Genomic DNA, 15,112 nt, shown 5'->3' on the forward strand with positions numbered 1-15,112 from the left:
TCCTCCACAGCCTCCCCCAGGGACCCTCCTCCCTTTCTCCCACCTGCCCGAGGTCTTCTCTGAGGAGTGTGTGTTGCCCCCCCGCCCCCAACACACACACATTCTCCAAGGCTCTCAAAACCCCTCTGTGCTTAGGAGCCCAAATCAGAGTCCCTTCCCACACCTTCTCCTGAACGCCAAACCCCTGAGGCTGGGCTCCTGTGGCAGCCTTCGCAAACCCACCCCACCCTTCCCCCGAGGCGGTGGGCACCAGGGAGCCCGGGCTCAGGGCTCATCTGCGGGGTCGGCTCCCTCTGGCCTGCGTGTCTGCTGGGTAGTGTCCTCACTGAAGGATGCTGGCTGATTCTGGAGAGATGCCAGTGCTCGTGGCTGAAACTGCTGGTGTGACCACACTCTGGCCAAAGCCAGAGGCCCCAGCGCCTGTCTGGGGAGAGGAGGTGCCTCGCTTGGTGACTGCGCTCATCGTCAATGTAGCTGGAGAGCTGCCGTGAGTAGCCAATTGGCTGTAAGATCACTCGGACCACAGCCCAGGTGCCATGGAAAGGAAGCTTCCTCTGGGGCACGGACTGCTTCCAATAGGAGTAGACGCTGTGGGAAAGCCAGCCTGGTTTTCGTTGGGTCTGGATCCTGCGTCTGACTTATCTGCTGACCTCCAGGCCTTTGGCCTTGAGCCAGCAGCCTGTTGTACTGTCTCTCTGGCAGAGGTGTGTGTCAGTCAACCGCCTTCCTGCTGACCTGCGGAACGTGGATCCATGTACCTCTGATCAGCCCCTGCGCCTGCACGAGTCAGGAGAAGGCTCCAGACTGACACCTGACTCACGGACTTGGAAATTACCCACCTCTAAAACTGTGTGCTCCATTTCTTTGACATAAACCCCTCTCTCTTTCTCTCTCTATAGATATAGATAAGCTTATACAAATGCTGATAATCTTATATAATATATAATATGCACATATATAGTATGTAATAAATATTGATAAGCTTACGTAATTTACACTTCTATGTAACAATCTTCTCTGGTTCTGTTTCTCCATCAATCTGGGGAGTGACAGGAGACAGCAAGTCAGAAGGGAAAGGGCTCCTGGGGGTCCAGAGCTTGCAGCCAGCAGGTCAGAAATCAGGGTGTCCTGGCTGGATGTCTGCAGTCAGGAGGACGGGGTTCTGACTTATGAGGGCTGACCTGGCTCTGTGGCGGGCGCCAGACAAAGGTGCTGTGTGTGCCGCTGGTGGCAGGACGGAAACCAGAGGCTGGCCTGGGTTAAACCCCCAACCAAACTCACCCCCATCAGCTCAGTTCTCATCCTATAGAGAATTTCCGAGCCTGCAAATCTTTATGGACAGCCTCATCTTTCTCCAGAGGAGTGGCTAGTGGGTTTGAACTACCAACCTTGCATTTAGCAGGATAACGCTTATCAAGCAGTGCTGCCAAGGCTCCTCTGGACCCAGACAGGACTGGTAGGACCTCTAACAAGGGTGCCAGGAGCAGGTCCGTCTCCGTGGATCTTCATGAGTATCTTCAGCCGCTCTGGTCCTCCCCCGCCCACCAAATCGTCTCAAACCGACTTGGTCATGTGATGCCTCTGGACCTTACTCACGCGACCTGCCCTCTGCCTGCCTTCCCTGACAAATGCCCTCAGCCCCCACTGCAGACCACTGCCCCAGCCTGGCTCCACCCACCCCAGGCTGCCCGGTGGTCTCCTCTCAGCATCTGGATCTACCTGCCCCTTGGCACTCGTGCCATGGGCCCATCGTACACTCTCTCATTCGGCAGACTTCCTGAGTGCCTGATGGGTCTGAACTGGCAACCATGATGTGGCTCACAGCCCAGTGTGTAACCACTATGCCACCGGGCTGCCTGGTTTTATAGCCCAAGAGCTCCGGGTGTTTGTTGTTCTAGTGCATAGTCTTAAAATTAAAAAAAAGCAAGCTTCCCTTTTAATTTGTTGATTTACTTCTTAAAGTGCAGCTTTAGGTTTGCAGGAAAAGAGGAGAGATTTCCATCTGCCCTCCCCTCTCTGCAGGCTGCTCCTCCTGGTGCTGGCAGAGCGCCCCCTGTGGGACAGCCCCTACAATGAAGAACCAATCTGACACACTGCCATTCCTTCCCTGGGTGGGTGGGGAGTGCGGGGGCTCGTGGGGCGTGGTACAGGGAAGCTTCCCACAAACTGAAGGTCCCTGGTCACCCTGTGTCTGAAAGTCTGTGGGCGCCTTTTTGCCCAACCCCGTGTGCTCCCCGCCTGCCGGTGTCCCACCTGGCTCACTCTCCCGCACTCTGAAAGGTTCCAGCCTCTAGTCCCGTGCAGGTACGGGGGTCCTGGAGGTGCAGTGGTTACCCATTGGGCTGTGATCTGCAAGGTCAGCAGTTCGAAGCCATCAGCCACTCGCAGGGAGAAGATGGGGCTCTGTACTCCCATGAAGAGTCGCGGTCTAGGGAACTCAGGGGGCGTTCGACCCTGTCCTGCAGGGTCACTGTGAGTTGGCAGCACGGCTCAGCTCGGCGGCAGGGAGCTTTGTTTTGGTTTTACAGTGCGAATGTCTAAGTTTCACAGAACAGCCGCAGGGCTTGGTATCTAGGACGGTGTCTTCTTTATTGCAGTGTGTGGGGGTGGGGGCGGGGGGGGGAGTCTGGACCCAAATTCGGAATATTTCCAAGGTCTACCTGTAATGTCTTATATACAAGGTGGGGGTCTAGAACTTCCCGGGAAAATCCATTATCTTTCATTCCTTTGGCCCCCCCTTCCCCAAACTTTTCGAAATCCCATCAGTGGGGTTCTGATAAATGTGCACGGGACAAGTGCCCCCCACCCCACCCCACCCCCACAAGAATCTTCCAGAATAGTGTCTCCTCCCTACACATGCCCTGGGCATCACCTGATCACCTCGTCCTCCCCCAAGGGTGGTTTCGATATCATCTGCCATTTTTTCAATCAGCAGAAGGATATAATATCTCCTGACAATGTGCCTTTGCTCTATAAACAATCGATGTTCCCGGAAGCAGTAGTCGAGAGATTAAATGACGTCGGCTCACAAGACCCCATTAAAGCATGAAGCGGTGAGGATTTCCCTATGAGCCTGAAGGGATCGTCTTTTCGATCACATCACGTGCATGTGGACGCTGGATCAATAAGGAAGACTGCAGGGAACGCCCTACATTCTAATGACAGTGCTGGGGGAGGATACAGAAACTGTCCCCACTGCCACGGGACAGACACATCTGTATTTCTAAGGAGAATTCTCCTTAGAACCAAGGGTGGCGAGAATTCATCTCGAGTACTTCGGACATGGAGTGAAGAGAGGCCGGTCCACTGGAGAAAGGGCGTCACGCTCGGTCAAGGGGAGGGTCAGCAGGGAGGAGGAAGGCCCTTGGCGAGAAGGATGGACGCGGCGGCTGCCACCAGGGCCTCAGGCGTAAGAAAGATGCGAGGATGGGGCAGGACCCGGCTGTATCGTGGTGTTGTACTTCCGTTGCTGGGAGTTGGAGCTGACCGGACACACTCACAACCACAACAGGGGCCCCCCAACCCCTGGCAATGGTCACGGTGTTTTAAAGTAGAAGAAGGGCCACTCTCTTTGGAGAGGTAGAAACCTTTTGTTAAATGCTGACTTGTTTTTAATTCTGCTACCAATTAGCCCAGGAAACATAAAGCATAGGACTCTGGGAGCTGTACACGCCGCAGGAGGGGCCTATTAGAGACGATTGGGGCTAAGAGAGGGTTCCCGGCTTTGCTGGAGTTTAAACTGGGACGCCGAGATGTGGCCTAGCTTTATTCTGAAGTCTTTTATTTTGCCTTTTTTTTTGGTGCCTCTGTGCCTACCTGTACCTTATTAATTTCAAAAAACATTATTCAAGTCCCAGGAACTTGCCAGGGAATTAGATTACTTTGGCTCCCATCCCCGTGGCTTACCAGGACCCTCTGTGATCAGCAAGCACTAAGTCACCCTGTTCGGAGCTGGCCAACCCAGAGCCAAGGCTGAGCAGAGTCGCTTCGGACTCTAGTCCAGCAGTTCTCAACCTGTGGGTAGCGACCCGAATGGCCCTTTCACAGGGGTCACCCAATTCTTAACAATAGAAAAATGACAGTGATGAAGTAGCAACGGAAATAATGTTATGGCTGGGGTCACCACCACATGAGGAACTGTATGAAAGGGTCACGGCATGAGGAAGGTGGAGGACCACTGTTCCAGCTCAGGGCCCATCACCGGAGCTCTGCATTTCAAAGCTGTTCCCCTGGCTTCCCGGGTGGGCTGCCTACCTGTCTCATTCAGAAGAGGCTGCTGTGATTTTCACATCTCCGTTGGAGACGTGGTTGTTAGGGGCCATCCTGTTGGCCCTGACTCATAGCGGCCTTGTGTGTGGCAGACCGAGAAGCCCACCCTGGCCCTGCCCCTCCTCCCATCATCACTGCACCTGAGCCCCTTGTTGCCGCCGTGTGTCAATCCACCTCCTCGAGGGGCTGCCTTTTTTCATTCTTTCCAAACTGACCGTCCACTTCAGGAAGCCCTGCTCTGGACACGGACCCTCTTGGCAACCTCTCCACATTCCATGAGGCGAGGTGCCAACACCTTGGCTTCTCAGCATCAGCCTGGTTCTACTTCTTCAAGACAGATGTGCTTGTTCTTCTGGTCAGACACACACGCTCACTGCCGTAGTGTCTACTCTGACTCAGGCGGCCCTGTGGGATGGGGGGCTGCCTCTGTGGGTTTCTGAGACTGGAACTGTTCAAGGCAGTGGTTCTCCACCTTCCTCAGGCCGCGACCCTTTCACACAGCTCCTTGTGTGGTGGTGACCCCCCAACCACAAAATTATTTTCATTGCTACTTCATCACTGTCATTTTGCTACTGTCATGAATCGGGTGACCCCTGTGAACGGTTCGTGGGACCCCCAAAGGGGTCGAGAGCCACAGGTTGAGAACCGCTGCTTTAAGGGAATAGAAAGCCTCATCTTTCCCCTGCAGGACACTGTTGGCCTCAAACTGTTAACCTCTAGGTTAGCAGCCCCACGTGGAGCCCACTACACCACCAGGGCTCCTCTTCTCCCGAGAGTCCACAGCGTGGTCCACCGTCCACACAAGCGCAGCAGTCAGTGGCCTCGATTCCTTCCCCTCCTCCCTTCTTCATTGTCCAGCTTTGGCCCGTGTGTGTGGGGACTGAAAGGGGGTCACGGGCACGTGAGTCCTCAAGTCCTGAGATCTTTGCTTCAACACGTTAAAGAGGTGTCCTGCCGCACACCCACCCCAGCCAACACGCCCATGCGCTGAGTCTCTTCCCTGGGTGTTGGACCCACATGACATGAACCCTGGACAGCATCTATCTCTGCCCGGCCGGATCATGACCTTGATCATTGGCTCAGTGGGTGGGGAGTTCCATTTCTTGCTGGGGATGTACTGTCCACAGGGAAGGCTGTCCCCTTAGCCCTTCATCTGGAAGTGCTTCAGGTCCCTCGGCTTTCAGCAAGCAAGCTTGTGCCCTGTGATTAGGACGGGTCACCAATGAGTCTTTCTCCAAGCCTGAAGCCATCTTGTCATCCAGCCTCGGCGGTGATTTGCTCAGCACGCAGCCTGAAGAAGGGTGGAGAACGGATCCCCACCCTGGGGGCGCGGCGTTCCTGATGTGAACCCGTGCGGTCCCCTTGGCCTGCACACAGATTCCACAGGGGCGCAGTGTGCTGTTGAGAGCTCCTGTTACCCACGATGTCACCCGTCGTGCGCTGTGAACCGCAGAGCCGAACCCCTTCGCGCGGGCACCAAACACAGGTACACGTCTTCCTGGTATTGGCTGCGCCTCCAGACAAGACCCCGTCCGCATCAACAGTGACATCCCTTGTGCCAAGGCCCCTTCTGGATCATGCGTGGATTTCTGGCAGCTCCCCATCCATGTACCACGGCCACGTGTGTGAATGATCTTCAGCAAAACACGTGCTTTGGCGTGTGCTCGAGAGAGCATTCGCTCGTTTCATACTCACGGACCCTGCGCTTAGCCGGGCAAGGTTGCCGTGTGCCAGCATGAAGAGCTGGGCCCCGGGCGCTGTCCTGGAGCTGCTCCAGGGGTGACTGCCCGTCGTGCAGCCAACGCAGTGCCCCTGCCTTGCTTATCTCAGACACCCCGCCAGCCAGCCTCCAGGCGGGCAGGCCACCATCAGGCAGTTGCCTTATCTCCCACCTCCCGGGGCCTCCAGCCCTGTCCTCGCTCCCATCCTTTGCATCCTTCCTCAGTACCCTCAGAGCCCACGCTCCCTGACGCCGCCCCAAGCCCACTTGCCTCTGTCCTTGTCTACTCGTCCAGCCTGCCTTCCTGGCAAACAATCAGCTTCCTCCTACCCCGAGTTTTAGCACCTGCTGTTCCCACTTCCTAGAATTCCGTTCCCTTCACTTCCTCCTCTCCTACTGGAGGTCTCAGCTCAAGGTCCCTGCTTTGGGGCACCTTCTGCGACACCCAGGTCAGCATCTCAGCGGCCTTGGACTCACACTGGACGTGAGCTGGCCCTGACAGAGGGGAGAAGCAGGGCCCCGCAGGCAAGCTGGTCACTGGGAGCCACGTGGAATGGGCAGAGGGTCGGGGCCATCTGGGGTGAAGCGGGGGAGACCTGAAATGGTGAGGTTCCTTGTGGGCTAGATAAGGCTTTCCAACTTCCCTCTGAGAAGCTTGTTGGGGGTGGGGGGGTGTGCCCGGTTCCACCTGGCTCTGGCCCACATTTGTTGATGACTGAGCAGAGGGTCAAAGGAACTGAGAATTCAAACCCTCCCACCTCACGTCACTCCTTCCTGTCCACCCGCTCCGGATGAGGTGGGAGCGGGCTGTATTCAGACCGACAGGAAAACCAGCAGGCCTGAGTAAAGGCTGAGATCAGAAGGGAGAGGAAGGCGTGGTCCTGGTTCTCCCCGAGCTAAGTGTCTGTGGATCCTCTGTATCTGGAGGGCCTTTTGTAACCTTCACCACACGGAGTGATGGGCAGCCCTGGAGGGGGCAGATGGTGAAGAGGCTGGCTGCTCCTTGCAAGGTGTGTGTGGGCAGGTGTTCAAATCCACCCAGCAGTGCCACCGGAGAAAGACCTGGAAATTGACTTATGAAAGATCCTTGGAAACTTTACAGAATCCAAACCACAAGCTTATCTGACTCCCCCGCACCCCCCACCCCCACACACCACCTGAACCAGGATGGCTGAGATCAAATACACAACAACCAACTCACTGCCACCGAGTCGAGACCAACCCACAGAGACCCTACAGGACAGGGTAGAACTGTCCCTGTGAGTTTCCGAGACTGTAACTCTTGAAGGGAGTAGAAAGCCTCTTCTTTCTCCCACAGAGCGGCTGGTGGTTTTGAACTGCTGACCTTGCTGTTAGTGACCCAACTCGTAACCACGATGCCGTCAGGGCTCCTTCAGCTAACAAACAGAAAACAATACATGTTGGTGAGATGTGGAGAGATTGGAACTTCATCGATGGCTGGTGGGAATGCAGAAGTTGGGGGGGGGGTCGTGAAGAACAGCAGGGTGGTACCTCAAAAGTTGGCAATGCCAGTCCTAGGTGCCCACCCAGAAGAAAACAGGCAGGGAGGCACACAGAGACCCACAGGCCTGTCTTCGTGGCAGCCTGTCTTATGGGCCAGAAGGTGGGAACATGGACAAGGGCCCCCAGCAGATGGCTGGATCCAGTGGACGGAGTGGTCCTGGGATCTTGTTCAGCTATAAAGTGAATGAAGACTGGATATTTGTGGTGACCTGGATGAACCTTGAGGACATCATGCTGAGGGAGACCCATCCATCCCAGAAGGACAGTGGCTTAGTCTGGGTAAACTAGGGAAACAAATCCACAGAAACTCATATATATAAGGGAGAGTTTTATATAAAGGGTAAGGATTCATTAAGAAAGCATCCCAACCCAGTGCTGTCCAAGCCCATAAGTCCAACATCAGCCCATATGTCAAACGCTGATCTACAAAATCCTCCTCCATCTCACAAAACACACGCAATGACACCAACTGCAGGAGGAAAGTCGAGTCAGTGAGCGTGTAAGCATCTCAGCGCTGGCAGGGGTCTCCACACGGCTGCTCCAGCACCCAGGGCTGCATCAGGGTAGGTCCATGTGGCTTCTCCTCAGGGATGTCTTACAGGAAGTGAGCCTTGCCAGCCGAAGCAGGGAACTGGCTAAGGCAGCTGCACCCTGGTCTGACCATCAGAAAGCAAGAGACCTGAGAACTAGAAAGGTGGGGCTCACTGAGCCATTTATCTCGTCACCCTTCAATTAACGCCACACGTATTTATCGTCCAGGTTGGCGCAATAAACCTTAATGATCACAGACAGCTAGTGGAGGGTCCCCCTTCTATGGGATACCTAGAGTTGGCATGGAAGCCCAAGTGGATTCCTGGCACCAGGGCAGGAGGAGGGAGCGGCAGGTGTCTGTTAGGCAGTGGTTTTCATTATGGGGACTTGGTGATGTTGCACAACTCGCGGGGTGTGGTTGTTATTTGTGGTTAGGTGCTGTCGAGCTGGCCCTGAGTCACAACCACACACCACCCAGCTGATGTCAACAACCACACACCACCCAGGGGCTGTGTGTCCATCCATCTTGTCCAGGGGCTGTCCTCTTTACCAAGCATGGCGCCTCTCCCCAGGGGCTGGTCTCTCCCTGACTACAGGTCCACAGTTTTCAGCATCCTCACCTCGAAGGGGCCTTCTGGGTGTGCCCCTTCTAAGACTGATCTGTTTGTCTGTTTGGCTGTCTGTGGGGCTTTCAATGTCCTTCACCAACACCATAGTTCAAAGGCATTGGTGTTTCTTCGGCCTTCCTGATTCACTGTCTAACCTTCACGTGCATATGAGGTGACTGGAAATATCGTGACTTGGATCAGGGGCACCTGAGTCCTTCCTGTTGAATTCACTTGATGTCACCAAATTGCATACGTAGAGGGGAAACGATCACGAGCCGGCAAATATGTTACAGATTCCCCAGAACATTCATGGGGAGATGGAATGAAAAGATGAAAATTAGAATATATATAGATATATAAACTCTCTCAACATAAGCTTCATGAAGGGCAAGACACTTGTGAGCAAAGACACCAGCCATTTCGGCTGTCTGTGGAGAACTAAGGGGCTGGGATATAACCATATTGGGACCGTCTTTTTGGGCATGATTAACTTTGAGGGGGGAAATATTATGAAGCAGCATGAGTTCCCTTGGAAGATTTTATGAAGGGTTAGGAAACAAACAGAAGCCAGAAGGTGCCGAATCAGGTTTGTCAGGTGGGAGCCCCCTGGTTTTCTATGGAAACTCTTGCATGGTGGAGGAAGGCGCAGGAGTACAGCGGTGGTGGGGAAGGACTGGCAGGTGAGCTTGGCTGGAATTTTGCTGCAGTCTGGCTCACATTCTCAATAAACTCTCACACAAGCAGGTGTGATCATTTCTTGCCCCTCCAGAAAGCGCACAAACAAAATGTCTCGAGCGCCCCATAAATACCACTGACATGACCTTTGCTCTGGACCTGTCAGCTTTTCCTTTCCCTGCACCACCCACCTCCACCTCTTGAAGCCATTGTTTTGGCTGTGGTTCGTCTTCAGGGTCATACTGGTAAACCACGTCTTAGAGAAAATGCTTCAGGCTCTTGATTCGCCTCCATCAAACATTGCTCTGCTCTTGTCTGCAATGGATGGAGGGAGGGGCAACAGTCTAGCACCCACCAAGCACAATGTTGGTTCAACTTTAATTTTTTAGTCAGAATTATGTAAGCTGAATTGAAGGAGGTGGCTGTGGTACTGGCTCTTGATTGTGCTGCTAACCCTTGCTTCTTGGTTCTTCTCAAGGAGGGCACTAACCAGATTAATTTCCCAGTAATATTGTGGATAGTCTGCTGTGGCAGGCTTCGTCATCAACACCCTCTGGCCCCTTCGTCGCGAATTCTCCATTTGCAAACTGCCGATTTCTCTGAGGCATTCTCTCCATAATTTTTCTGCGAAGCGGCAATGATTTCACCATTTTCCCACCCGAGCATCACTGTAAATCCGATGTTTGCTCTTGCTTTGATTTTAGCAGACGGTTCTAGCAGAGTTCTTGTGGGTCTGATAGAGGTTCTTTTCACACTGACACCTTATCCTTCTTAGTACCTCAGACTAGATAATTGGGGGGCATCTTATAATAAGTTAGTGTGAGTATTTTGGTGCACTTTAAAAAATTCATGCTTTCTTATAATCCACTTTCCATAAATCCTTAAAAGACTCCTCCTATGTAAGTGTGTGTGCCTCTGTGGTTTAATACATAGCTATACAGGTTGCTATTCAGTCAGCTCTGGCTTACAGCGACCCCAAGCAGACAGAGCAAAGCATCGCCCGCTCCTGCACGGTCCCAACTATATACTATTTGAGCCTGTTGTTGCCGCCCCTGTGTCAATCCGTGTCACCGAAGCCGTCCCTCCTTTTCACTGCCGCTCGACTGAACCAAGCCTGTCTTTCCCAGGGCTTGGCCACTTCCTGACAACAAGTCCAAAGTACCACCCCTGCTTCGAAGGGGCATGCATTCTGGCTTTAATTTGTTGGTTGTTGTTCTTTTTGATGGGAGACAGCCTTTGTTCAGTCCCCCGGCCCTAGTTTCTTTTCTTCTGCACAGTCTTGGTTCGCCAGAGCTGCCCAGTCTGGGGAGCAGCAAGGAGACCGTTTTGTGATCAGCAGTGGGGCCACCCTAGCAGGTGGTCGAAGGCTTGCCAGTGGGCTGCTGGGTACCACCTCCACTGAAGGGATGCCCACGGAGTAATGGCCATGCCCTATGCAGGAGGCCAGCAGCTCCTCTGGGCATTTGTTCTGACAGCCCACAGTCCTTTCAGTATGCATCACTGCAATGCACCTGCTCACCTGCCTTCTGGGACTTTATTCATGGTTCAGCGTTCCCAAGGCTACGAGACAGTTGAAAGACCATGGCTTGGGTCAGGGACCCACCATCCTCCAAGGAACATCCTTGCTCTTCAACCCTTGGGAGAAGCCTTATGCATCGATGGGCCCAGTGCAATAGGCCGTCTCATGTCTTGGCTGCTGCTTTCCTGGGCTTGGACTGAGGAGCTCAGCAAAGTGGAATCACAGGTCCGCGCAGGTAGGACGACCAGCAGGAAAACAGTCCTAATGGGACACACTAGGGGGCATCCACAAGTGGCTGCTGGTGTTTTCAGATCTGGCACTATCTGGGGAAATTCCGTCCCCCTTTGACGTCAGCCCTGCCTGGAGGAGAGGGCAGCTGGCCAGCAGTCATTGTCCCTGTGTGCTCAAGGCCAAGGCCACAGCATCTACACTTCGGTGGTGTCCCCTGGTGTGTAGCAGGAGCCCCACCCACTTTAGTGTTTCAGGGGGATTTTGCTGGAAAGACTGCACTGTCTAGGCAGCACAGTAAGTTCCAACCATTGTGTGTGGCTCTCGCCTTACCTCACGGTGCTGGTTGGCTTCAGGCCTGCTCTTATCCCCACCACTCCCAGTCAGGGTGTCTTAACCGAGCCCCTCTGATCCCTGCTTCCTCCAAGAGAAACACTGATGGAAATGGGGCGTGGGGGAGCAGGGGGACTAGGGTGCCCTGTTGTGGATTTGTCCATTTCAGTGACAATTTCACACCGTCACTCCCAGAAGTCATCGACTGTATGTTCTTTACAAAAGTGATGACTATCTTTCAGACACGTCCGGGCCGACTCCGTTTTCATCAGGATGCCTTGTCCTCAAACGCTGGCTCCTGATTTGCGGGGACAACGCCGCGTAGAAAGGGACACGTTGTGTGTGACTGCTGCGCCCCTTGCTCGGCAACCATTGCTCATTCGCTAAACCCGAGTTGGCTGCTCTGACCCCCAGAACGCAGGGTTGAGGCAGCTGCGCGAGGCCCTCGCTTCTCAAAGGGAAATCTGCTCGTGTGGATGCAAACACTTGCCTTAGGTTTCATTCAAAACGCAATCCCCGCCTTTTCTCTCTCCAGCTCTCCGGTTTCTGCCGGCGCAGCTGCAGGCAACGCTGTTCTCTGACCTGCTCAACCAGGCACCTGGCGTCCACTCTCCTCCAGAGAAGCAACACCCAAGATGCGTGGAGGCAGATCAGACCCCCGTGAGCCCCGATCTCACACCCATGGGAACAAAAGCCTACCAGCTTGGCTGACAGGAAGATAGAATGGTGTGGCCCTCTTGGGAGGCAGCACGGTGGCCCCTGAAAGGGTGATCATGGGATCGCCGAGGGACCGGCCTCCTGGGTCTGGACTGAGGAGGAGAAAAAGCAGGGCCGCAAAGAGAAGCCTTAATGTGGGGGTGGGGTGGGGGACAGGGTGAAGACATGGTCCGTCAGTAGGTGAGTGCAGGAAGGGAATGGAGTCTGTGTTACCATGGTGACATGCAGTTTACTGATTGATGGCTGACATTTATCCTGTCTTGCCCACGGAGTGATTGGGAGGGGCCATGCAAATGAGGCATAGGGGACCCTAACTCAGGGATTGGTCAGTCCTGCCCTTTCTGTGTATATAAAAGGGCCACCTCAGAAGCAGGGGCTGAGAGAACCCTGAGAACATGGAGCAAGACAGTCACCCGTGGAGCAGGTGGGGGACCCCTGTTGGACGTGGCTGAGGCAGAGACCATGCGGCAGGGCAGCAGAGCCTCAGAGGCCAGGCCTAGGAACTGTGTGGAAGGACGAGGGATGCAGGGCCAGAGAGACTTGGCTGCTGGTGCTGCTGAGGACCAGACTGTATCCTTAGTGTCCTCCAATGTGGGCTAGTGAGCACCTGTTAACGTCTCTGATAGACCCCTTTCATCGTGAGTTCCGCCTGTGGGTTCTATGTGGCTGTTGCCACGGATGACTGAGCCCCATAAAGAAGCGGTGTGCTGTGGGAAGAACATCTGGTGTCAGAGTAGGGTCAATAAATAAATAGTGGAAGGTGAAAAAAAAAAGTGGAAGATGGTGGCCCATTGGATGGCTGCCTTGCGGCCATTGGCCTCAGGTGGGTGAGCTGGGTTTCCCGTCTCCCTCATGTGGGCAGAGGAGGGCAGGTGTGGCCCCAAGCCATTCCTTAAATCCTGTGTTGTATCTACACACCATGGAATACAGTTCAGCTATCGTGAGGAGAGGGAGAAAGTACGGGCCTTCTACCCCCATAGTCAGTCTCTGACCCCCAGGGGCAGTTCTGCCCTGCCCTATGGGGTCTCGATGCCCAGGGCAGTGTTTTGCGAAGGTCAATGGTCACGAGAAGGCAGTTCGGTGGCACAGGGACGAAATGCGCAGCGGCTAGCTGAAAGGTCAGGCGTTTGAACCCCGCACTGCTCCCTCAGAGAACGATGAGGTGTCTGCTTCCGTGGAGACTGTAACCTGAGACACTCTCTGGGGAGGTGCTGCTCTGTCCTCTGGGGCTGCTATGTGTTGGAATCTGGAGATTAAGGAGAAATGACATGGGTGGAGACTACAACATAGGTGAAGCTTGATTTGGGGCACCATTGTATCATCTCACTTGGAGTGGAACAGGTCTGTGGGTAGACACCGCAGCCTGGGGTGAGCAGAGATGGCAGGGAGCAGGAAAGGGGGAGGGTTAACATGGGGTCACTGAGTTCCTCCAAATGGTGATGAGATCATTTAGAAAAGGGAAGTCGGCATGGCTGCCCCCACGTGATGACGTAACCAGTGCAGCTGCGCCCCCAAACCAAACTCCCTGCCACCGGGGCTGACACTGAATCATAGCCTCCTGCAGGACAGGGCAGGACCGCCGCTGTGGGTTTCTGAGACTGTCATTCCTTAGGGGAGTAGAAAGCCCGTCTGTCTCCCACTGATGGGGGGGAATGGGGGGCTATGAATGGAAACAGGGAACTCAGGGAGGAAGGGGCAGGCAGGATACTCTACATTGAGGTGGTGAGCCATGTCAAAAACCAAAATGTGTCTAGAATGTGTTATATTGTTGCATAAAACCAATATAATGCCACTCACCCCACCACCCCCACTCCCGGCACCAAATTCTTTTCATCTGATGCCCTGATGAAGCCCTGCTAGTGCAGTGGTCAACGTGCCTGAATGCTAACCCCGAAGTCGACAATTCGAACCCCCCAGCGGCTCCAGGACAGGACGGCGTGGCAGCCTGCGGCCCCGAAGGCTTACAGCACACAACATCCCAGTGGACGGCTGCACTCTGCCCTGTGGGGTGGCTGTTTCCATGCGACTTGTGAGGTTGTCAAGGGGTAGCTTCTCAGAAGTGGCCACCCTATGTCTTCTTCACGTCTCCTTCGTCTGGAAGCTGTGCTGGTCTGTTCCCCCCGGGCAAACCGGTGGATAGCAGAAATCCCCAGGCAGCCAAAACGAGGAAGGGCAGTGGCTGCGTCAACGGGCCCAAGCAAAAGGACAACCATGAGGATGGCATGGTAACGTCCAGTGTGTCCTCCTGTGACAGGGGGGGCCCTATGGGTCAGAACTGGCTGATGGCAGAAGGTCTGGTTTGGCTTTGGGTGTAGCACGCAAAAGGATCCTGTGTTCAGCTCCACACTGGATCCCCTCATTCACAGCTTCCAGAGGGGTGGGGGAGAGTGTCTGGGGGAGGGAGGGGTGCAAGAGAAGCAGCCCTGGGGCCTGTGAGTTTCCAGCTGGACTAACTGTTCCTCTGACCGAGCAGGGTTGTTCTGACACGGATGCCTGGCAGACGTCTTCTCTCTAAAGTGAACGGCGAGGACGGCAGGGTGAACCTCTGATGGTATTTGCTGCAAGGGGACAAAACGGGAACTTTCAAGTGAAAATTAGAATTGGGGGAAACTGGCTTCCACTACCAGGAGCTTGGCAGCTGCCCAGTCCTTCAAGATTTGCCTAATGAGTAGCCATAAGAGAAATGCCAATTAAAACAGCAATGAGATGCCACCTGACACCCTCAAAGCTAGCCCAATTCAAAACATCAGAAAGCAACAAGTGTTGGAGGGGCTGTGGGGAGACAGGTACTCTCATCCTCTGCTGGTGGACCTGTAGGTATGTACAGCCTCTGTGGAAAATGATCTGGCGATATCTAAAACAGATGGGAATTGAGCTACCATACGACCCAGCAATCCCCCTACTGGGCATATACCCAGAAAAGGCAAGAAACAAACCACAGCCAGACATCTGTGCTCCAATGCTCATTGCAGCACAGTTCACAATTGC

Source organism: Tenrec ecaudatus, chromosome 6 (genome assembly GCF_050624435.1).
Source record: "Tenrec ecaudatus isolate mTenEca1 chromosome 6, mTenEca1.hap1, whole genome shotgun sequence".
NCBI classification, from domain to species: domain Eukaryota; kingdom Metazoa; phylum Chordata; class Mammalia; order Afrosoricida; family Tenrecidae; genus Tenrec; species Tenrec ecaudatus.